This window comes from Peromyscus maniculatus, chromosome 12 (assembly GCF_049852395.1).
Source record: "Peromyscus maniculatus bairdii isolate BWxNUB_F1_BW_parent chromosome 12, HU_Pman_BW_mat_3.1, whole genome shotgun sequence".
Classification (NCBI taxonomy): Eukaryota; Metazoa; Chordata; class Mammalia; order Rodentia; family Cricetidae; genus Peromyscus; species Peromyscus maniculatus.
The window spans coordinates 14,551,244-14,566,746 of NC_134863.1; the positions used below are offsets into that span (position 1 = coordinate 14,551,244).

Here is a 15,503-nt window from a genome sequence, read left to right on the forward strand (position 1 = left end):
AGCCAGCTGTGTGTGTGTGTGTGTGTGTGTGTGTGTGTGTGTGTGTGTGTGTGTGCGCGCGCGCGCTATTTTTCATTTTTTATTGTTGTTTTGGTATTTTTTGTCTGCTTAATTATTTTTCTGAGAGAGAGAACATGAAGTTGGGTGGGGAGCGAGATGGAGAGGGTCTGGGAGAAGTTGGGGAGGGGAAGAGAAGGATCAGAATATACTGTAAGAAAACAGCCAATAAAAATTAATGTCTTAGCTGGGTATGGTGGCACACACCTTTATCCCAGCACTCAGGAGGCAGAGGCAGGCAGATCTCTGTGAGTTCGAGGCCAGCCTGGTCTACAGAGTGAGTTTCAGGACAGCCAGGACTACACAGAGAAACCCTGTCTTGAAAAAAAATCAAAATAATAATTATAATAATAATGAAGTCTTTACCCACATCTAAATTATAAAAAAATATATAAAATATGATGGGTAACATTTATTTTTTTAATAATAGAAACCATCAGAGTTATCTTCTTCTTTTTTTTTTTTTGGAAATGCTTTAACAGAGGCTCAAAGTCCTCAAGACCCTTTTCTGTCTTTCCCTACACCCAGCCTCTCACAGTGTGGGTGCCACTCTGATTCCACCACGCTGTCTCACCACAGTCTCATGTCACACCATTTATCCAGGTGACGGTTGTCTTTTCTGATAGTTCCCAAATTGAAACGAAGGCTTTATTTTCTTCAGAAGTCCCAGCATGCACGTCCTTGTATTTCATTGGCTGTGGCTGGGGGGCGGGTGTACCCATCTCTAACCAATCACTAGAGTCAGGAGAATGGAATACACTTACTGACTTTAGGTCAATTGTAAGTCAAGGCATGAGTATTTAGAGGTATTTTCCTTAAAAAAAATTTTTTTTAAAAGATCTGGAGAATGTCACCAGAGTAGGAGAATGGCCTATGGGTAAAAATGAAAACCTGCTTATAACAAACTGTTTGAACATTCTCAAGAGATCTTGCTGGAAAATTACCACTGATTTTTATCTACATTATCAAGGACCATGATAATGGGGCAGCCTAGCATTACTGAACTTGGGTCTCCATTCCATCTGAGCTCCAGGGCATAGAGAGGAATTATAGCTAAGATTTTAGGATGAATGGGCTTATAATATCTTGAAGAAGAATCATGTCTTACCCAGCTGTGAACAGGTGTGTCACAGTGTGAACTAGGGCTGCAATAGTGGTATGGAAGTCATGGGGTTATCCACAGACTTCTGATTAAAGGACACTCATGCCTGGGGCTGTAATCTGACCAAGAATACATGGACATACTTCTGTTACTCTACTAAATGGTCAGAGGGTCAAACTACCCTCTAAATTCTTGTCTCCATGCCCATAGATTAGGACAGCTCTCAGGACCTCATCAGAGAAGTTTCTCTGGTTGACACAGAAACGCACGGCTGGTCAAAATGCAGAAAATATATGCCAGGAGAGACCTCACCCAGAGGTGGTACATCCGTATCATCCTGCACTGAGTCTTAGGGGCCATTGCAGAAGAGAAGGCAGAGAGGTTGGGGGAGGACCAGTTTGAAGCAGATCTTCTGGATAGAACAAGATCCTGAAATCTTACTCAAAGCAGCTGTATTGCCTACAAAACAAAACACTCTTCACAAATTCAAGCCTGTCGACATTCTAGCACATAGTGGGAGGGACTCAGGAGCCCCTTCCGCTGAGGAGCTATGGACAGTTGGTGGCTTCTAGGAGAGGAAGAGTCAGTTTTCTTTAAAGGCGTGGCTCCTTGAAGGTTGAAGACATTCTACTGGATGGCCGCACACTGGTGAGTACACAGGGGGCACAAATTGGACCTAGGTTGAGAGAGAGAGAGGGAGAGAGAGAGAGAGAGAGAGAGAGAGAGAGAGAGAGAGAGAGAGAGAGAGAGAGAATCACAAAGTTGAAAGGGGTTAGGGGGTGGGGGTGGATCTGGGAAGAGTTAAGGGAGGAGTTGGGGTGAATATGATCAAAATACGTTGTAAGAAATTCTCAAAGATTTAATAACAGTTTTAATATTATACTAAAAATGAATAATTTTAAGATTGTCTATTATTTTCAGTCCTGACAGCTTTTGCTTCATGTATTCTGAAGCTCTATCATTAGGCACAGACACACTTGATTCTGTGTCTTCTTGGAGAATTCACTCTTTCAACCCTGAAAGGGGCTCGGAGTTGGCACAGAACACACCCAGGACCCAAATTCTCAACACAATGGAGATTTTATTACTCCGGAGGGACAAGTCGGGGTGGAGGCGGGGGGGGGGGTGTTGCATCTGGATGGGCAAAGACGGCAGTGGGTGTCTCTGCAGGAGTGGGTTTTTTAAGGAGAAAAAGGGAAGTCTGTGTTAGGATGAGATGGTAAGTCCCAGTTGGACATATCCGTCAGCCAAACAATGAATTTTGATTGCTGGACCTTGGATCTCTCCAGCCCCATAATGTCCTATTTTTTTTTTAAATAAAACATTCATTTATTTATTGTGTATGTGTTGTATGCACTATAGCACACGTATGGACGCCAGAGGACAACTGGCTGGAGTCAGCTCTCACCTTCCATCATGTGGGTCCTGGGGATTGAACTCAAGTACTTTTACCACTGAGCCAGTGTGGAGGCCCATGAAGGTTTCCTAGTGAGATCTGAGCTTGCTTTACCCAGCAGAGCTGCATCAGAGGATTGCTTGACCATGTGCATGGTTACTAGGTGATTGGAAATGGTCTGCACTTGGCTGTGCTGGGGGGAGGTCTTTTGCTCCACCTCTTGGTATTCCTATAAATAGCCCTTTAGACGAGACAGGAGGGACCAGATCCAGGCCCTCCTGAGGCTATCCTGTGTTTCTGTTTCCCTCCCCCTATCCTTCTATCTAAATCTCTTATCCGTCTCTCCTTAAGAGTACCCTGGGGTAAAATGTGGGTGCCGGTCTCCCCACTGGCCTCCCACAAGCTAACCATCTCACTGCCCTTATAATACCTTCATTTAGCTCTGATGATTTTCATTGCTATGAAGTTTCGTTTATCTAAAATTAACATAGTATTCACCTTTCTTTGATTTGTGTTTACACAGAAAAACTTTTCCTACCATGGTACTTTAACATATTTTGTTATATTTAAAATTTATTTCTTCTAGATTACAGGCATATGAGTCTTTAAGACAAACAAACAAACAAAAATAAACCTGAAAATCTCTACCTTAAAATTGGTATGTAGAAAGTTTATGTTGAGTAAAATTATTGTTATGGTTGGCTTTAAGAATTTGTTTAGGGCTGGAGAGATGGCTCAATGAGCACTGGCTGTTCTTCCAGAGGTCCTGAGTTCAAATCCTAGCAACATGGTGGCTCACAACCATCTATAATGAGATCTGGTGCCCTCTTCTGGTGTGCAGGCAGAACACTGTATACATAATAAATAAATCAATCTTTTTTTTTTTTTTTTTTTTAAGGAATTTGTTTGCCAGGGCCTGGGAGATGGCTGAGTGGGCAAAAGGACCTGCCTCCAAGGCTGAGGACCTGAGTTCCGTCCCTAGGATCCGAGTGGTAGGAGGAGAGTCCTAAAAGCTGTCCTTTCACCTCCACACTTTCACACACACACACACACACACACACACACACACACACACACACACACAATTAATAAAACATTTAAAAATAATTATTTCCCACGGTATTTTGTGGATTAGTTTGATCGTTATTTATTGCCTTTTGGGGCTGTGTCTCTTTGTGGTATTTTCTAGTGGTTGCTCTAGAACTCACGGTGTTCTTCTGTTTTTAGTTCACTGGTCCCTCCTTAGACATCCACACCCTCAGCAGGCCAGGTCCCACAGAACCTCTACCTCTTTGGCTTTTGCCGACACCAATCCTGGCTTTTGAACTAGCGGTCCCCTGACCTTCCTCATCTGGCCCTTCTGTTCCTTTTGTCATTTTCGGGAAGTCTTCCCATAAGTGCCGTGTCTTGCAAGTCTGTGTTGAGCCTCATTCTTCTTTACATCATCCAAAAAATCATAGATCATGCCAAAGCTAGTTGTCTTGCCACCACCCAAATGGGTTCTGAATCCAAACCCAATGATGACATTGTTGTGTTTTTTGTACATTTTTTTGCTAGCTTTCCCTGAATTTCTGTCTTTGGTACTGTTGGCTTCTCAGGGTGAAGGACATCTGAGGTAATTTTTTTTCCTGCTGTGGCAGATGGTTAGTTGTGAATTTCCTAGTCTGGAGTCTTACTGTGTCACTTATGATGGCATTGGTTCTCAAGCAGCCAAGGCAGAAAAGAGACTCAGAGTGATTTCAAGATGAGCCCAGCCTGTAGGCACTTCCACCGAAGAGTCTCCTTTTCCTTAGCAATTGTTTGCTACTTATACCACCCCAGAAAAGGGCCCCGCAGTCTTAAGTCTTGCAACTTCTGAGGTTCCTGAGTCGTGAGTTACTGTGAGCTTCCTGAGCCCCAAGTTGTTTCTTCATTGCTTGTGTGTGTGTGTGTGTGTGTGTGTGTGTGTGTGTGTGTGTGTGTGTGTTTGTGCATATATATGCATGTGTCTTTGGGTTTTTATTACTGTGAAAAGACACCATGACCACAGCAATCCTTATAAAGAAAACATTTAATTGGGGTGGCTTGTTTACAGTTTCAGAGGTTCATTCCATTATCATCATGGTAGGGAACATGGCAGTGTGCAGGCAGATGTGGTGCTGGAGGAATAGCTGAGAGTCCTACACCATGCAGGCACAACAGGAGGTCAATTGAGACACTGGGTGGCGTCCTGAGCATAGGAATCATTAAAGCCCACCCCCGCAATGACACACTTCCTCCAACAAGGTCATACCTACTCCTACAAAGCCTCACCTCTTATTAGTGCCACTCCTTATGAAGTTATGGGGGCCAATTACATTCAAACTACCACAGCAAGCATGTGTGAATGTGTGCGTGCCTCTGTGTGTGTGTTTATGCTTGTGCACACATGCCACAGTACATATGTGGAAGTCAGAGTCAGAAGACAACTTATAGGAGTTGGTTTTCGCCTTCCGCCATATTGGTTCTGGGGACTGAAATCAGGTCATCAGCTTATGTGGCAGATGCCATTGTGTGCTCAGTGATCTCACCAGGCCCCAAGAACCCCAAGCTTTCCTGGCTTCCTGAGCCTTCTGAGTGTCTCCTTTCCTGCAAAAAGAAGTTTGAATTTGGGATAGTTAGCTACATGACAGTTGTTCTTGTCACATATTGTATCCATACACGCCCAGACACTTCAGACATTGCAGCGATACTTGCTTCCAATACTCGTACACGTTAAAGAATTAAAGAACTCGAGAACAAAAAGCCTCTTTATTCAGATAGTTATCACTCCTTTTGCTCTTTATTTCTCAAGTTTCATTTTCCTCTGTTCCTGTAAGTTGATGTTGGCTATAAATGCAAAATGCATGCTAGAATTCACACAATTAGTATCAAAGGATAGGTAGGGATGTAGAAAAGGAAAGATAAGTGGAGAGGGGAGGGGAAGGACAATATTGGGATGGGGTGTTCAATATGATCCAAGTACATGGTATAGATGGAAATGTCATGAAACTTTTATTTTGCACAATTAACATGCACAAAAAATAAAATAAAATAAAATTTAAAAACATTATAAAATTTAAAAAATTATAACAAAGAGCTTGCTATTGAGTGGAGGATGACTTTGAACTCATCTTTCTATCTCTACCTCTTGACTGCTGGGATCACCAGTGAGCACAACAGTGCCCAGCCCTGGAGTTCTTTAATGGTTTTTAGAGTAAGTTCTCTTATCTTTGCTCTGAGAATGCCTTTATTTTGTGTCAGTTCTATGTGGATATTCTAGATGACCATGCTCCCTTCCAGCATTTTATTTCTTCTACTTTTAAGGTTTGACATCTGTGCTAGGTAGTGGGTTTTTTTCCCACTTAACCCAAACTAAAGTCACTTGGAAAGACTCTTCTCAATTGAGAAGATGCCTCCATCACATTGGCCTGTGGGTAAGTCTAAGGGGGCATTTTCTTTCTTTATTATTTTAATTGACATTTTTTCAAATAATATATTTTCATCAAGTGTTCCCCTTCTCCAATTCCTCTTAAATCCTCTTTATTTCCCTACCCACTCAACTTTCTGTTCTTTGTTTTTCACTCCCTCCCTCTCTTTCTCTAAGAAACAAAGCAATAAACATGCATCCCCTCAAAAAAAAAAACAGAAATAAAAGTATACAAGCAAAAGGTCAATAAGACAAAAAATGTCTAAACAAAGCTGATGAGACCAAAGGTCTATGAATATACCAGTGAGTTCATTTTGTGTTGGTCACCTGCTGCTGGGGAAGAGGCCTGCCCTGAACTGTAGCTAATGTACCCAATGAATCTCCAGTGGAGAAAACAATTATTTTTTCCTTTGCCAACGGCCACCAATTGCGGATAGCTGGCTGGTTGTGGTGGGAATCTGTATCCACCTCCCTATCTCAGTGCTAGGAACTCATCTGGCTTGAACCTGTGCAGACCTTATGCATGCTGCCACAGTCTCTGAGAGCTCATGTATGCATCAGTTATGATGTATCTGGAATAGCCTGTTTTCATGCAGTCGTCCATCCCATCTGGCTCTTACCATCTTTCTGCCTCCTCTTCCACACAGACCCCTGAGCTCGATTGGAGGGGAGGGCTTTGATGAAGACATCCTGTTGGGGAAGGTGCTTCAAAGTCACTCTCTACGTGTTGTCCAGTTGTGGGTCTCTGTGTTAGTTCCCATCGATTGCAAGAAGAAGCCTCTCTGATGTGGGTTGATCAAGGTGCTGAGCTAGGGTACAACAGTATGTCCTTAGGAGTTATTTTTATTGCTGCGTTCACTTAGAATAATGGTGGTAGGTGTTCCTGCCACTGTAGGTTGAAGGTTTGTTCCTGAGTTGATGATTACCTTTCTCCTCTGGTAGCATGCAGAACACCTTCTAGAAGCATGAATGCTAGTCATCACAGGGATGTTTCTAGTGAGTACCAGATTGACTGCTCTGTGTATGATGGGATATGTAAATGTTGTCTTTCCCAATAGGGACTTACCATCATGTCTTAGGATTTCTATTGCTGTGAAGAGACATTATGACCATGACATCTCTTATAAAGGAAAACATTTAATTGGGGGCTGGCTTACAGTTCAGAGGTTGAGTTCATTATCATCACGGCGGAAAGCATGGTAGAGTGAAGGCAGACATGGTGCTGGAGAGGGGGTTCTACATCTGGATCATCAGGCGGCAGGAAGGAAGAGTGAAGTACTGGGCCTGCCTTGAGCATCTGAGACCTCAAAGTCCACCCCCAGTGACACACTTCCTCCAACCAGGCCACACCCACTCCAACAAGGTCACACCTCCGAATAGTGCCACTCCTCATGAGCCTATGGTGGCCATCCTTCCAACCACCACACATCAGGCTGTGGAAAATAACCAATAGCTTTGGCAATAGCCTGTGATATTTGGGGGTTTCCAAGGAGCCTTGTTGGCTAATGACTCCACTAGATGTAACCTATTCTTGGCAATGGAGGTTTTCCTTGATGGTATAAGATATATAGTTGGGTCATTTTCTCCCCTAGTATTTGGTGTCTCAATTTAGATTTCTTTCATGTATGTGTATATTTTAGAAAGCTTTTACAGTAGTAGGTTTCCATATGGTTTTCTATATGGCCATTGGTATTGTCCCTCTCTGTATTTCCTTCTTTACCCTTCTCTTCCAGTCCCCTCCCTATTTAATCCTCTTGTTCCAGTTTTTCCCCTATCTCTTTATAATCATATACTCTATTTCCTCATCCTTGGGTCGTCCTCTCCGCACTCCTATCCTTTACTAGGTCCCTAACCTCTGAGGGTCTGTGGATTGTAGCACACATACCTAAGGCTTAAATGCTAACATCCACACAGAAGAGAAAGTGTGCAATGAGTCTGGGTTGCCTCACTCAGGATGATTGCTTCCAGATCTTTCCACTTACTTACGAATTTCATAATTTCACTTTTCTTAAGAGCTGAATAATATTCCATTGTGTAAATGTACCACATTTTCATCATCCAAGTTGTTCCCAGTTTCTGGCTATTATGAATTAAGCAGCAAGGAGCACAGATGAGCAAGATGGAAAGTCCTATGAGTGTATGCCCAAGGGTGATATAGCCGGATCTTGAAGTAGATCTGTTCCCCGCTTCCTGAGGAGCGGCCCCACCAATTTCCATAGTGACTGTAAAAACTTGTACTCCACCAACAATGAATAAGTGTTCCTCTTTCCCTGAATCCTTGCCAGCACATGCTGTCATTTGTTTTATTGATCTTGGCCAGGCTGGATGCTGTAAGATATTTCAAAGTAGTTCTAATTTTCACTGCCCTGATGGCTAAGGCTGTTGAACAGTTATGTGCTTTTCAGCCATTTGGGTTTCACCTTTTGAGAACTCTCTATTGAGTTCTCTGCTCCATTTTTTAATCGGGGTATTTATTTTCTGGATATTATTTGGGGTATTTATTTTCTTATGTTCAGTTCCTTTAGTCCTTTATGTATTTTAGACATTAACCCTCAATCAGATGTGTACTTTGTATAGCTCTTTCCCCATTCTGTAAGCTCCTGTTTCGCAGAAACAACAGTGTCTGTATAGCTTTTCTCTACAGAAGCTTTTTAGCTTGACAAGGTCTCACTTGTTACTTGTTTTTCTTAGTGTCTGTGCTGTCTGTCAGCTTCTTGTTCAGAAAGTTCTTTCCTGCTCCAGTGAGTTCAAGGCTGGTCTCCACTTTTTCCTCTATCAGATTCTGAGTACTTGGTCTTATGCTGAGGTCTTTGATCCATTTGGAATGGAAATTTGTGCAGGGTGATGAATATGGATCTATTTGCATTCTTTCTACAAGCAGCCATTCAGTTTGACAGGCACCATTTGCTGAAGATGCCGTCTTATCTCCAGTGTGTATTTTTGGCTTCTTTGTCAAAAACTAACTCTCTGTGGGTATATGGAATCGTATCCAGGTCTTCAATTTTATTCCATTGATCAGTGTGTCTGTGTTTATGCCAATACCATGCTTTTTTAATTACTATATCTCTATAATACAACTTGAAATCTGGGATGGTGATACCTTCAGCAATTCTCTTATTTTTTTAGGTAGTCTTTTTCTATCCTGAGTGTTTTGTGTTCCTATACAAGGTTTAATTTTTTTCAACTTCTGTGAAAAAATATGTTGAAAATTTTGGAAGGAATTGTATTGCATCTATAGATTGATTTTGATGGAATGGCCATTTTCACAATATTAACCCTGCCAATCCATGAGCATGGGAGATCTTCATATCTTCTGGTATTGTCTTCAATTTCTCCCTTCAACATCTTTTTTTTTTTTTTTTTTTGGTTTTTCGAGACAAGGTTTCTCTGTGTAGCTTTGCGCCTTTCCTGGCACTCACTTGGTAGCCCAGGCTGGCCTCGAACTCACAGAGATCCACCTGGCTCTGCCTCCCAAGTGCTGGGATTAAAGGCGTGCGCCACCACCGCCCGGCTTTCTTCAACATCTTAAAGTTTTTATTCACAGGTTTTTCAATTGCTTGGTTATAGTTATTTCAAGGTTTTATATTTATCTATTCATTGAGGCTATAGCGAAAGCTCCTGTTGCCTGATTTTTTTCTCAGTCTGTTATTTATGTATAGGAAGGTGACTGATTTTTGTGTGTTAAGTTTGTATCCTGCTACTTCGAGGAAAGGATTTTAACAACTGTAGACGTTTCCTAGTGGAGGTTTCAGGGTCTTTTATGTATAAAATCATACCATCTTCACACACAGACACTTCAGCGTCTTCCTTTTCTGTTTGTGTCCCGTGGGGCATTTTCTTTTTGATGGCTGATAGGGGAGGTCCCAGCTCACCGTGGATGGTGGCGGTCCTGTGCTGTGTAAGAAATCAGTCTGAGAAAGACAAGGGAGTAGGCGAGTAAGCAGCATCCCTCTATGATCTCTGCTTCCGTTCCTGCCTCGCCTCCCTCCATGAGCAACTGTGGTCAGGACTTGTGAGCTGAAATACACCCTTGCCTTGCCTATTTGCTCATGGTCTTCATCATAGCAACAAGAAAACATCTTTTGATAACTTTGTTCTTCCTGAATATTGCATGTATTTCCCAGGCTTCTAAAGCATTAAATGATTTTTTTTTTCTGTAGGGGAAGGTCTCCTTGTGCCGCCCAGCTTGGCCTCCAACTGCCATGGTCCTTGCAAAGGCCTCCCTCCTGCCACTGGGCTGGCTTGGAATTTTGTATTGGATCTAGCACAGTTGGGTATTGTGAAGCAAGAGTCTGGGTTCTGTTAAAATCCTCACGTAAATGGTGATGTCTGTGTGAACAGTTAACTGGTTTAGGCGCAGATTACAGTGTCTCATCCTCCATGGGGATGGTTCCTTCATGAATTCAGGCTCGGAGCCCTGGCAGTTACCACCTTCCATTATGTGTGGCATTTTCTCTGGGACTTGATAGCTGGGTCTGTGACCTTGGACCTATTCCGTGTTGTGCAGCCTGGAATTGAGCTCGGGACCTTTACACAGTGAGAAGGACCCTTTTTTAGTACGCTCTCTGGCATTTGCTGGCATCCTCCAGCTCACAGGATCCTCCTTTTCCTGGATCTTCTGGACAGGAGGCTGTCGGGTATCTGATAGTTGTGATCCCTGAACTCTGGAGCTGTTTTGTGTGACTAGGGCTGGTTTGGAGTAAAGCATTAAGAGAGAAGAAAAAGAAGACTTAGGTTTTCTTGAACTTTTGAAAGGCACCACCCTCGCTCCTACTTCTCTCCGGCCAGAGGGCAAGCTTTCTTTGGTTGCTGTAGAGGTGTGCCTGTCGGTGCTGTTACTGAGGCCCAGGAGTCCTGCAGCATCAGGACCGGGAGGCAGGAACGCTTGTCAAGAAAGTCAGAAGTTTCTATTACTGCTTCCGGGCCAGCTACTTTTCTTGGCCTGTTGGCTTGCCAAGGTGATTTCTGGAGTTTTCCTGATAGTCCTGGATACACAGTTCTAGAACCTGGCCTGCCTTTGGCTTGAGTCGAGGAGGTGAAGAAGTCACACGCACTTGGGATACTCAGCGAGGCTGCAGCTTCTTCCGCTTCAGGCTTCAGTCCGGTCTGCCTGCGCCTGTTCACTCTCCAGGCTCCTTCAGGGTTTGCCTTCGGGCACTTCGTTCAAAGCGCGTTTTGTCATCAGTGGGAAAGGTAAACTGCAGCTGACTTGCTTCGTTCGGCTTGGCTGGCATAGGACATCCCACGTGTGCTAACACTCCTGTGCTAACACTCCTGTGCTAACACTCCTGCAAAAAAGAAAAGGGAGGGATTTGGGGACGGCAGGTGCCCTCCTCAAGAATGTACGTGATTTCCCTGAACCATCAAGTCAAAGTCAAAGAAAATAAATCTAAGTTTGAAATCGTCTGCGCTGAGGAGAGACTGTTGAAGTCTCCAAAAATCTCATGATGGAGGGAGGACCGAGCAGAGTAAGTTCTTGACGGTACCGCGGCCCCTGCCGTTGGCAGAGCCAGGGACAGTTGAGCAGAACGCAGACACGGTTCCAGATGGTTCCAGATGCTAACCCGTCACCCCGAGGCAGGAACCAAACCGGAAGCATTTGCTTCTGAACTCAAATTGTATCCATGAAGTGCTTTCCTTAAGAATATTGGGACACAGGTTTTAAGACTGTTTACTTATTTTTTTTTATGTTACCAGTCTTTATCCTCCTCCCACTTGATAATTTTCCTGTAAACAAACATGTTTCTGAATAAACTTTACTAAATAAAAACAACAAATTATTTTTTTAGCAATAAGTGAAGTAAAAAGTTCAGAGTCCTCTTCACTTTATTTATTTATTTTGGTTTTTCGAGACGAGGTTTCTCTTCGTAGCCTTGGCTGTCCTGGAGCTCGCTTTATAGACCAGGCTGGCCTCGAACTCACAGAGATCTCTGCCTCTGCCTCTGCTTCCTGAGTGCTGGGATTAAAAGGCTTGTGCCACCATGCCCAGTCCTCTTCACTGCATTAACTTTCTAGTCTTCATAATAAATTGCTGGGTAGAATGAAAGGTTTATCTGCAGTGGGTGGGCAGAGACTCATCAAGTTCCACCCTTAGCCCAGGCACAGTTGGCAAGTGATGTCGGAATCAGTTTTCTTCAGAGATGTGGCCCCTGCGCCACTGTGGACGATCTCCACTCCTGCACAAACCGGAAGCCCTAAGCAGACTCGGTGGGTGGAAGCACAGGGTATGAAGTTGGGAGGCAAAAGGGGTGGTGGATATAGGGGAGGAGTTAGAGGGTAGAATTGACCACAACACATTATATGCAGTTATGACGTACCAATAAAAACATTAAAAAGGTTAACCTGTGGTTCAGTTTATTGTCGGAGTCAGGGCTGTGACGTGTGGGCCCCCCCGGGGACCTCTGGAGGCTCTCCTGTCTGTCACTCAGCAGCGGGCGGCTTCCTGGCACTGCTCTTCAGGCGCCCTTGAAATGCACTATGCTCTCCTCCTAAAGACCTTTGAACCGCCCTAAGTGGGCGCTTGAAGAGGGCCGGGCGCCAGCTCTCTCCGAGCTCTGCTGAGATTTAGTTGCCATTGTTAAGAATATTAGGAGGCGGAGTCTTTAACAGGTGACTTGGGCCCAAGGGCTCTGTTCTAATAAAAGGATTAGCACATTAGCTCTGGAAGGCCTTTCTACCTTTTGCTCTTTTGTATTTCTGCCCCGTGACAGCTTCTGCTATGGAGTACTGGCCAGCAAGAAGGAGGACTTGGCCACACACTGGCATCTTAATCTTAGATTACCCACTCTCCAGGAGTTTGAGCTAATGAAAGACATTTTTGAGGCAGTTTGCTGTGTAAACTAGATTGATTGGCCTCCACCTTGAGATTTTCCTGCCTAAGCCTCCCAAGTATTGGGATTACAGGTATGTGCCATTATGAATAGCTAATTTATTCATTTCTTTCTTTTTTTTTAACCTTTCTAGAGCTTTATTGGGAGGGAGGGGGAGAGGGAGAGAGAGAGAGAGAGAGAGAGAGAGAGAGAGAGAGAGAGAGATCCCCTCCCCCCCCTCGCATGAAAAGGAGAGAATACAGAAGGAGAGAGTGCAGAAAGAGCATTTTTTTGTTTTGTTTTTGTTTTTTGAGACAGGGTTTCTCTGTGTAGCTTTGGATCCTGTTCTGGAACTCACTCTGTAGCCCAGGCTGGCCTCGAACTCACAGAGATCCGCCTGCCTCTGCCTCCCAAGTGCTGGGATTAAAGGCGTGCACCACCACCGCCTGGCTATAGCTAATTTCTATGCCTCATAAATTACCCAGTCTGTAGAATTCTGTTATAGCCTCTCCAGACAGACTGATATACTGGGGCAGCCAGATTCCTCCATGAGTGTGGACTAGGACAATCACTATGCAGACTTAAAACGCAGGGGAGCTATCTTCTGCCATTCAGTGCAGAGAAAGGATGCCTAGCTGCAGAGAAATAAATGGGGGAAGGAGGGATAGATAGGGAAGGAAGGAGGGAGGGAGAGAAAGAGAGAGAGAGAGGAGAACGCCTTGGTTTCTGAAGGTTTTCCTATGTTTTTACTCATGGGTCCTCTGAGACAACAGTTCCTAGATTTATACCCAGTTTCTCTTTGAAGCTTGGGCTGAGTTCTTTTCTTTGCATCCAAAGCTATAAGGCCAGGAATTATTCCGTGACTGTGTCCAGGGACCAGGCTGAGGTCTAGTCATGCAAGTTGTTTGTTAATAGAGCAATAAAGGCACTATTATTAGGCCCTCACAGGACAAAAACAGAACTATCATTTCCCGTTTGTTTATTAGCATTGAATCACCCAGCTTAGAAACCCCCGAGAAACGTCCCATTTCATCGCTGGAGTCTTTACAGAAATCCTTCATTTATCCAGCAAATATTTACTCAGCAGCTACTCTGTACCAGACATATTACAACATGAGAAAAATATCAATAATATTATTGATGCTTCTAAAAGGTATTACGTTATTTAGTCCTCATGGCACTTTATAAATTAAATATCACCAACCAAGCTGATCAGGAAGGAAGCTGGGTGTAAGAGAAACTAGCTAACTGGTTCAAAGCCCCAGCTCTTAGATGGTCTAGCAAGGACTCACACCCAGAGCCCGTGCCGTGGGGAGGAAGAACCCCCGTGGCCATTCCCCCGCTAGGGCTGAGACATTTGGGGCACAGGTTGTTCACAGGAGCTTTTGCATGAGTATGCACCGCCTTGTGGAAAATTTTGCCTCGGAAAGTGAGTCACCGAATTTGTTATATGACAGAGAGTCTGGGTATTAGGAAACATGAGGAAACGTCTGAGCCATCATTCACATGGACGGGTTCTGCTGCACTGGGGTTCTTTGTGGTATGATGAAGGAATATGAGAGACAGTCTCTCAAAAGGAGTTTGTTTGTACCAGCTGAACGAGGCTGAGTCAATGTCAAGGATTCCTTATTTAAAACATCAATAAAAGGTTTTCAGTTAAACATTAAACATAAAATTAAACGTGAAGAATTAAAAACAAAGTATGGATTCCTTGACACAGTAAAGAATGAAGAATGTGAAATGGTGTGAAGCAAATGTAAGTGTGTCCCATGGAAGTTGGTACTCTGGTGAGGACGCTGCTGATCTACAGTGTTCAGGTTCCGGGTTAGCCAGGGCTACACACAGAGATTTTCTTAAAAAAAAAAAAAAAGAAAGAAAGAAAGAAAGAAAGAAAGAAAGAAAGAAAGAAAGAAAGAAAGAAAAGAAAAGAAAAGAAAAGAAAAGAAAGAAAGGAGAAGTACTTACTTTATGGACGTGAGAGTGGGATAAACAGCTGGCTTTGCTGGGATGCGAAACCACAGCAAACCAGGTGGATGAGTCCTGGCCTAAGATCAGCAGGCAGGCTATAGCAGATCGATTAGAATTGGGGTCTAGTATGTGAAGCTTATATATTCCACTTACTTAGGGTCTGTTCCTCAGAAATGCCTGAGCAAATGTGCAAATAGATCAGGAAAGTAATTTGCAGGAGCACTGGGAATGTAGCTCAGCTAACAAAGTGCTTGCCTAACACACAGGAAGTCCTGGGTTCAAGTCCCAGCACCCATAAACTGAACACCAGGAAGCTCAGCACTAGGAAAGAAAGTGGGGACAGTAGGCATAGAAGTTAAGGGTCATCCTCAAACATAGCAAATTCAAATTCTGGGCCAACCTGGGCTACATGAGACTCTGTCTCAAAAAAAAAAATTGTCATGTGTAATGATACACAACATCTTTTTTTTTTTTTCCCCCGAGACAGGGTTTCTCTTGTGTAGCTTTGCGCCTTTCCTGGAACTCACTTGGTAGCCCAGGCTGGCCTCGAACTCACAGAGATCCGCCTGGCTCTGCCTCCCAAGTGCTGGGATTAAAGGCGTGCGCCACCAACGCCCGGCCGATACACAACATCTTTACTCCCAGGATTCAGGAGGCAGAGGCAGGAGGATCTCTGTGAGTTCTGAGCCAGCTTAGTCTACATAGGGAGTTCCAGTCCAACCAGGGGCATAAAGCAAGATCTTG

General features: G+C 43.8%; 1 pseudogene; it reads right to left on the reverse strand.

Moving 5' to 3' along the window:
- Nucleotides 1–3,778: 3,778 nt before the first annotated feature.
- LOC107402225 (small ribosomal subunit protein eS24 pseudogene) lies at nt 3,779–11,216 on the reverse strand (annotated as a pseudogene).
- Nucleotides 11,217–15,503: the final 4,287 nt, after the last annotated feature.